At 43.1% G+C, this 9,875-nt stretch overlaps 1 pseudogene; it reads left to right on the forward strand.

Annotated features, from left to right (window-relative positions):
* Positions 1-7,774: 7,774 nt before the first annotated feature.
* Positions 7,775-8,095, forward strand: LOC112853720 (large ribosomal subunit protein eL39-like; annotated as a pseudogene).
* Positions 8,096-9,875: the final 1,780 nt, after the last annotated feature.

Genomic DNA, 9,875 nt, shown 5'->3' on the forward strand with positions numbered 1-9,875 from the left:
ACACTCTAGCTGACCCAGAGGTCGCAGAGTTGTCTCTAGCTCTTCCCCCTTTCTCATTCTCAATGTCACTAAATCCTATATATTTTTGTTTTTTGCCCAGAAAGAGCCCCATCCCCTTAACTACTGCCTTAGTGTGTTCCTTGGTTATCTCTCCTGGACTTTATGGCCATGCTAACTGGGCTCTCTCTCTCTGTCTCTCTTTTTTTAGTTAGTAACACTCTCTTTTATAATCAAATTTACAAAATCTACACATGGTGTGTTGAAAAGGGGGAATCTATATATTTTTATTTTTTTAATGTTTATTTTTGAAAGAGAGAGAAAGCACAAGTGGTAGAGGGGCAGAGAGAGAGGGGGACAGAGGGTCCCCCTTCTAGGCCACCCTCCACATTTGCACAGAGTTATCTAATGATAAAACCATCCCGATCATTCACTCTCTTGCTTGGGCTCCCTGTTGGCCACCAGATAAAGCCCAAACACCTTTCACTGTCTGGCCCCATTGTGTCTGCACAATTTCATCTTCTTTCATTTCTCTCCTGTACTCCATGCAGCAGCTGCCCTGGGTTCCCTGTTCTCCAATAAAACTACCTTTTGTGTCTCTCTTTACATATGCTGTTTCTGTCTGGAATTATCCAGCTTGCCCTTCCCCATTCTCTTACTGATATATACATTCTGTACATCTTGGGTCATATGTCGTTGGTGCTGGAAAGTCTTCCCAGATGCCCCATCCTCTCCCTTCTGGACCTCTCTCTTCTTATTCACACATTATCACGCTATTTTGGAAGCATTTGGCCATGCGTCTGTCAGTGGTAGGAAGACAGGGATCATATTTATTCATCTTTGTATTCCCAGTGACTGGCACAATGCCAGGCACATAGAAGGGGCTGATGAGATACACTATGTGTGTGTGTATGAACTTTGAGTGATTGTATTATTTTTGAAAATTATTTTGATTTTTGAATTTTAAATAGATAATTGACATGGTATGTGTTCTTTTTGAATTAGAAAAAAATGCTATCAATAAATGTGTTTTAAAAACTATTTTTAAATGGTGTATAATTAATAAACAATAAAAGATGCAGGTCTGAAGTGTTTAGGTTGATACATTGACAATTAGTATACACTTATGTAACCACCACCCCAACCAAGACAAAACATTTCTGTCACCTCAGAAAGTCTCAGATATGTCCTCTTTCCAGTCAAAGAAAGACCCATTGCCCTTAAAAATGACCCAGTTTTTGATGTATATCAACATGGGTTAACTTTGCCTGCTCTAGAATTTCATATAAGTGAAATCATACAGTATGACCTTGTCTGTACCTGCCTTTCCCCCAATATCACAATGTTTTTGAGATTGTTCCACATAGCAATGCTTTGTTCCTTTGGGTGCTCAGAAGTATTCCATTGTAGGCCCACAGTTCATGTATCCATTCTCTAAGTATGAGTTAGTGACCTGGAAAATCTGAGAGGTATTAAGCCATTCTGTGAACTTGGAGGGTGGCACCCCTACAGCAGAAGATTTGGCTCTTAGTAGGGACTCTGAAGGTCTAGCTGTTACTTATGGTAAATGGCACCAGACCAATCCTTTCTTTTTATTGTTTATGTTCTCTCTATTGCCCTTGGTTGACACACCTTTCTGCTCACATTGTGCCTGCTTGTGGTATTTCTGTTGCTGATTTTTAGCTTCTGTGTTGCAGTACCTTACAGATAAATCAACTGTCTTAGAATCATGCTCTAAGGAATGGTCTGACAGGACCATGCCCATTATGAGGGACTGTGATATTGATTTTGGCTCCCCCAAGGTGTTTTTTACCCCTTCCTTCCTTGGCCATGTTCCAGATGTCTAAATTGCTCCTGGATTGCACCCTCTGGCAGTTGGGGTCTCTGGGCTCCAGATTCCCCTCAGCTCTGACCACAGTGGTCCTGTGCCCTCTGTCTGGTTGCACCTCTATTTACTAGCCCCAGCCTGTATGCCTTCCATGAACCCTATGGTTCCTATGACCCTCTTGGTTAGGATTCCTAACACTGACCCCAATCTTCTACCTGAAACTTGTCCATATGTTCCTGAGCCCAACTATGTGTCTCAGACCCTGACCTTACCTATGCCCTCACTGCTCATCATATTAACACACACCGTCTTGGCATAGACACCTTTCAAAGTGAAACCATATAGGTACCAGGTTATGAACATTGGGAACAGCCAAGGGCACCCTGATTCATCACACCTGCCCACTGCCCTTTGCATAAATACCAAATACTTAAACTCTCACTATAGAACTATGAAGCTGGTGATAGTGTCCCTGTTTCAGGACAGATGTAAGAATGCATACAGAAAGATGAAATAACCACAAAGAACCCCCTCCATACACAAAGGTTATGCTTTCCATAGTAGGTTCCCAGTCTCACATCATTTAATAGGGTGATAAATCATCCTGGTTTGCTCAGGACTCTCCCAGTCTTAACACTGAAATTCCTGCATCCTGGTTGTAGGCAAACCAGGATAGCCGGTTTACCTAAAAGTTAACAACTTTGAAAACATAACCTGTTAATCAGAAGAACCTCTTGCATTTAGTTTCCCTGATGATGTTGCAATCCCGAAGAGCATTTATGAACCCAAAGGAGATAAACTTTTAGAGATAGCTTTTTAATAGAGCACATCCATCTCTAGTGCTAGCTAACTGCATGTCTGTTTCTTCAGTGGTCCAGGGTTTGGTGTAGGCCAAAGTGAGGACAAGCACACAGGGCTTACCTCCCTAGAGGAGAGCAGGGATTCATGTGCTCATGTCTGGAATTAAACACATTGTTGGGTCACTAATGCTTCAGGTACTTTGTTCGTGGACTGTATATTATTATACAGTAGTGCACCATGGGAGGGGACTTTTATTCCACCTTCCCATACTCAGGACCTGTCAGCTTGCAGGAACTCTTTATTCTGGAAAATCTCCTAGAAGAAAGCAAAAGCAAGAAGGAATGCTCTCAATGCTTCTTACATGGGAGTATATGCCCTGGATGGTGGAGAATGTGGCATCCTGGGACTCAGGGACAGCAGGGATTTGTAGCACTTTGTTTCATGGTTTTTTTTTGTTTTTTTTTTTTTACCTTGGGTGAAGGACGTTGTTATGTCACTGAGATTTAGGCTGTTAGTAATAAAATAATTTCTTCTCAGCATATATCTGAGATTCAAGGAAAACTTTTAAAAACAAACCTAAACTGCTGTGATAGGGCAAGCTGCAGACCAAATGTGGGACTTATACCCAGGTGGGGCTGAGGCTGGGGAAATGGGCTGTGAAGACATGAAAATTAGAATCCCTTTCTAGACAGAAAGGGGTTTGTTCTCAAAAGAGTGTTGGAAACCAACATCTCAGGGGACAACAAGTTCAGCATGGGCTAGGAGGCTTTGGGGGACCTAAATTAGGCCCAGAAGGAAAAGTAGTATATGAATGAAGGTGAATGGGCAGGCAAGTGAAGTATACCTTGGACAGATATGCACGTGCACACTTTTCTGTTTTCCAAGGCCATGTGCTTTTCACTCTATGAAAAGAGTGTTTTGGACTGTTTCACTCTCTAATGTTTTGGACTTTGCCCCAACAAAGTATCATAGAAAGCACTAAATATATATGTTTTTAATTGAACCACTGAAATTCTTTATATCTGTTAAGGACTCCAGAGTCCCTCAGCCCTAGACTTGAATTCTAGCTCTGCTACTTAGCAGTTTCATGTCCCCGAGAGGGTTGTGGAACCCCCAACACCCAGCTTCCTGTTCTTTACAATGGGGTGACACCTGCCTTGTCTCTGTCCAAGCTTGTGGTGAGGATTAAACATGAGAATGTACATGAAAGTGCTTTGAAAGCAGTAGACTTCTATGCAAATGGGTTAGCAAGCTGTCGCACTGAATTATGTTCCCCAATTCATATGCTGAAGCCCTAGCCCCCAGTGTGACTGTATTTGGACACAGGGCTTTTAAAGAAGTAATTAACGTTAAATGAGGTCGTAAGGGTGGGCCCTAATTCCAAAGGACTGGTGTCCTTGTAAGAAGAGGGAGAGCCACTAGAGATCTCTTTCCCCTTCTGCACAAGTACAGAGAAAAGCCATATAAGCCCAGAGGGAGAAGGCAGCTATCTGCAAGTCAGGAAGAGAAGCCTCATGGGAAACCAACCCGCCTACCTTGGTCTTCCAGAACTGGGAAAAAAAATAAGTGTTGTTTAAAGTCATCCAGTCCGTGGGATTTTGTTATGGCTGCCCTAGCAGATCAGTACAGAAGAAAATCAAAGTTTCAATGATTACAGAATGCTTTTGTATGCATCTTTTTAAAAAATGTTTATTTTTTATTGCAAGGTTGGCAAAATACTATCAAGCAGTACTTTGAAATTTGTTTTAATTAAGTGCTCACATTTTTTTGCATCATGAAATGTTGAGAATAGGTGTGGGTCTTGTCTTCTGCTGCTTTGCATCCTAGAAGCAGGTGGAAATGTCTGACAGTTAAGTAGAACTGGAAAAGTGCAGAATGATTGGTATTCTTTGGAAGAAACTCTTGCACTTTTTATCCTAAGTCACTCCATCCCTGCCCCCATATGTTGTTAGAGCTTCTGGGGACGGTATAATTTTTTTTTTTTTCCCAGCTGTGATAAATGGTGTACAATGCTGGTTTAAGATAAGAGGCTACAATTTTGTGGAAAGAGTTCTGAGAAACGTGGATTCCCTGCTTCTTTCCTGCAACCCTGACTTCTTAGGCCAGTAAGTCACAGACATGATTGCTATACTCCGGTTCCAGTCTGTTCTCAGTGGTTGACATGAATTTATCTGTTTTTCCACCCCTCCTCTTTGCTCCCGGCTAAGCCCTTTCCTTCCCCATCCCCGCACCGACACCTGGACTCTCCCTTGTAATTTTAACACTTGGAGTCCAGAGGGACCATCTCATGTTGCCTTCATCCAGAAGGGCCTTGGAAAGCTAGAAAGCAAGCATCCTCTTTGTCTTAGCAGTGGTATATACTAGCTACTCAAGTGGTTTAGCTTGTATTGACACTTTTGGGGTTAGTAATTCAGTGATGGGAAATGAGGCCTTTTCTGCTCTTTTCTCTTTCTGTTATGAAGTATATTAATCTTGCCCCACCCTCTTTTGAACATCAACCTGTCACCTATCTTTGAGAGTGATGGTTTTCAAGGTCTGGGTGGGAAGGACGAGGGCCAGTATGGCCAAAGGCATTAAGGGTTTGGTGGGTTGGTCTCAATGGAAGGATTATCCTCAGGGTAGACACCACTTTTCCTCTGTGTGCGTGTGTGTGTGTGTGTGTGTGTGCGCATGTTGGTGGTGGGAGTGGTGGTAAAATATATATACATAGAATTTACCACCTTAATCATTTTAAGTGTACATTTTGGGGGCTTCCAGTATGTTCGTATTGTGCAACCATCACCCCCACTGTCTACAGAATGTTTTCATCTTCCCAGACTGAATCTCTGTCTCCATTAAACACTAGATCCCTCCCCCTCTCCCACTAGTCCTTTGCAACCACCCTCCACTTTCTGTCTTTATGAATTTGAAAATTTCATGGTTCTAGGTACTTCATATAAGTGGAAAGAGGACAATTTTTGTCCTTTTGTGTCTAGTTTATTTCTTTGAGCATAATGTCCTTGAAGTACATCCATATTGTAGGCTGTGTCAGAGTTTCTTTCCCTTTTCAGGTTGAATGATGTTCCTTGTATGTATATGTCCCATTTTGTTTATCCATTCATCTGTGGATGGACACTTGGGTTGTGTCTATCTTTTGACTATTGTGAGTAATGTTACTACGAATATTGGTGTGCAAAAAATCTGTGGGAGCGTTTGAGTCTCAGCTTTCAATTCTTTTGGATAGCTGCCGAACAGTGGAATTGCTGAATCATAGGGTAATTTTATGTTTAACCTTTTTAGGTACTACCAAACTTTTCCCCCACAGTAGCTCAGCCATTTTCCATTCTTACCAGTAATGGTAGGCATCTTTGTCACAGGTGTGGGGATTTATTTGGCACCTTCAGATGCTCAGTTAAAGCTATAATTAAATGACAGGTATACATTCTAAGAGTACGATGGCACCTGGGCCATTATGTAACATACAAAGATGTATTTTCTTCATGTTTTCCCATCCAACCAGATAGGAAGTAAAATAGCTTTGGGTTTGAAAGATTTAATATGTAAAAATATTTGGTCAAAGACAACCAAAGTCCTCATGCTCTACTGAAAGTGAACTTCTGGTAAATGAACTCTGTGGACGCACTGTGCCCTTATGCCCAAACATGATATGCCATTTACATGCCCAGTAACAAACTCTATTTCCTCATTCATTCCATAAGAGTTTGTGGAGCTTATTAGGGAAAATTCTTCCTAAATCTCAGTTTTTTTCTCTTTGTGCTTGCAATCAAATAAGCATATCCTTTTTCTTGAACTTAAAACTCTATGAAGCGTGCAGGCATTTGGAGAGTAGCGGGTGGAAGATGCCCAGGAGGTGTTTTCTGGAATGGAACAGATAATTTCTGATAAGGTCCTCCAAACTGTGGTTTATCAGGCTCCACTCCCCCGCCACCCCCCCAACCCCTCCCCAGTTCTGGGCAGGGTGTAGGGAGGGAGAATTTACTTCCAAGTTCTGTTTTAGAGACATTCTGAAGTGTGATGCTCTAGTACTTGCCAGGGACAAGCAGAACACTAGTCTTTATGGTGACCCTCTGTCTGCTTTGCTCCTGGAAGTCTCTCCTGTAGCACTGACTCTGTGACTATGTTTATGGTTCAATTGAGCAGCGGACTCCCAGCCTAGACTAGAAGTCCTTCAAGAGTAGATTGGCTGGAGCTTGGGGGGTCCTGTCAGGCTGAGCCCGGGGGAGGCTCAGTCCCTAAAAGGGACCCTTCTGTACCCTGACAAGATAGCCTAGAAGCCAGTGGGAGAGGATTGAGGCCCATGAAGAACAAACACTAATCCTGAGCTTGCTGGGGAGAAGGAAGAGGGGCGACCCTTCCTGACACCTGCCGCCATACCTGGGAGACTGGCTTGTTCTCCTGTGTGTGTGTGTGTGTGGGTTGGGAGGGGGTACCCTGATGCTCCGGTGCAGCTCTGCTCATTTGTGATCTTGATTCAGGGGAGAATATTATCATCTGATACAGTCTTCCTATCTAACACTTTATCAAGCGCAGCAGTCACAGCCCAACATCAATCTCTTGCTAACACATATATTCATCTTGATGGGGCTCATGGCAGCCTGCGATGGTTACCATATAAACAGAGTTCTGTGATGAAGCTGCATTCCCCAGGGAGCATTCCTCCTTGCCCTTCTAAGTGCTCCCATGTGGGCTACTGGGGGTCAGCAGTGACCCAGAGTCTCCCTACACACAGACTTTTGGCACTGGCCTCTTGATTCCCTTGCAAATGGAACAGGAAATCCATGCATGGTGAAGTGGGGGTGGGGGGGGCAGGGGAGGTCCATGGGCTCTAATTAGCTTCTGTGGTATTGAGTCTGTTTTTCTTTTTCTTACAGCATGTTGACTTCACATTTTGATCTTAATGTGTTTCCTTATTGTGAGCCCCATTCCTCCAGTGGGCTGAACGGTTGCTCCACTCTTGGATAAAGAACCTTCTGACAATGACAGTGTTGTAATGAGGGTGTGCCAGTATGGTCATCTTGAACATCCTTTGGGATGGCATTAAGAAAACACTTGGTTGAGCTGGGTGGGACCAAAGCGGATTTTAAAAAATGTTTTCCTTCTCTTTCCTCTTCTCCACCATCGTGGTGTGTGCTGTGACTGTTTCTCGCCATGTCTTCTCACAAGACTTTCAGGATCAAGTGATTCCTGGCCAAGAAACAAAAGCAGAATCATCCCATTCCCCACTGGATTTGATGAAAACTGGTAATAAAATCAGATACAACTCCAAGAGGTGGCATTGGAGAAGGACAAAGCTGGGTCTGTAAGGGATCGTACATGAGATGGCACACGTTTATGCTGCCTGAAAGTCATGTGTTCCATCACCTCCCTACTACCTGACCAGTAGATCTGTTTCATCAGGAAATTGACTTTTCTCTCTTATGATGCTTCTGCACCAGTAGGTTGGTTCAGTAATAAACATGTGAGACCTTTTGATTGAAAATAAATAAAAATGAAAAATGTTTTCCTTGCTTTTTCACACCTTTGCTTTTCTACCAACTGATTTTCATGAGCTTTCTGGAATCTGGGTGAGTAAATTAACTGCGTGGAGGGGAGATTTGCTTGAGGAAGGTTTTGCCTTTCTTTTTCCACATGTTTTATACCTAAGTTTTCACTGCTTTGTGGTCAAGGAGTCAGGTAATGACCCCTGGGGTTCTGAAGACTCTTTCTTTTTTTACAATCTCTCCAAGAACTTATTCTTCTGACTGATGTTCTTTCCTCTACTTCCTCACTTTTCAGAAGGCAGCCCATGTACCAAGAGTGTATATATATTTTTCTTGTGATTGGTTAAGAGCAATTGTTGGTATTTAAAATACTCCTTTGACCTTGGTGTACTGGCTTGCCATCAAATTTTATTGTGTAAGCTGAAGCAAAACAATCCATGTCTAAAATCTAGCTCTCGGTGATACTTAGCACACTGTGATATTTATATGTCAAATGCCACTTAATGGTAATGTAAATAAGACATTATGTGACTCTTGTGCGGGGGTAGACATTATTCTCAGTGCATTGTACAATACTCTCTGGCCTGGATCAGACTCAGGTACTTTTCTCTTTGCATGTCAGTCCTTGAGACCTTGCTATTTTATCATATTCCTGTGGCATAAAGAGAAGAGGAAGACAAATTCTTTGCTCTTAAGAAGCTTGGAGAAGAGGCTTACAAGTGAATAGTTACATGCATTGCAATAGTCATTACTGTACAGATTTGGACCAGATTTGGGGATGCTTACTGCCTTCTCTCTCTTTCATGGAGGGAAGGAGCATGTTTAAGAAACAGGGTGAATGAGGGTTGAGCTGAATCTTGACCAGGGTTTCTCATCCTTGGAACTGTTGACATTTTGCACCAGATCATTCTTTGTTGTCCTGTGCATGGTGGGATGTGGAGCAGATACCTGGCCTCTGTACTGGGTGACAATGACAGCAACCCTCTTCTCTTCAGGTTCTATCAATAAAAAATACCCCCAGACATAACCAGCTGTCCCCTAAGGGAAAAGAGTGCCCCTGGTTGAGATTCACTGAGATTCTCTGAGTGAAATCAGAGAGGAAAAGGGCTTCCCATGCACAGCCAGGGATGTGGGAGAGAGCCCAGCCCATTCAGGCACCCTCAAGTGCTTGAAAACTGGGTGGAATTCAGTATACCTGGAGGCTAAAAGGTAAATAGGCCTGGTTTTGAGGTCTCCAAGCAGAGAACAAACTAACCACTCAAGTTCAGGGGCAGGCAATGGGGAACAGCACAGTCAACTAGGGTGTTATTGGGTAGCCTACAATGGGTGTCATTAACATTATGCACCATCTGGCAGCTTCCTATTGTAACTAATTAGGCTTGCTAAGTACTCTCTAAACCTCTAGAATCCTTATTTTAAAATGCTACACTCTAAGTTTGGTGCCTTGGGGCAAAACCCAGGTATCTTTGTTTATGGTCATGCTGTAGAGGGAGGACTTCATGTGTACTTGCTTGGAGCCAGTGAGGAATGCTTCAGAAGACCTTTGTCACAGCAAGGCAACCTGCTGTGAAATTTTAGAGGCCACCAAGACTACTGTCTGGAGATCAGGTGGAAGGCAACAGAAACTATGAAGCCTTGAAACAAAGACACAGTGCACCCAGAGTGGAGAGGAGGGCTGGCTTAAGAGCCATTAGAAGGTACAACTGGCCAGGCTTACATGGGAGCCTGGGAAGGGGAAGGTGCAGGATGAGCCTGAGTTGTCTGGATTG

Source organism: Puma concolor, chromosome B2 (genome assembly GCF_028749965.1).
Source record: "Puma concolor isolate L17-30 chromosome B2, mPumCon1.1.hap2, whole genome shotgun sequence".
In the NCBI taxonomy this organism is placed as follows: Eukaryota; Metazoa; Chordata; class Mammalia; order Carnivora; family Felidae; genus Puma; species Puma concolor.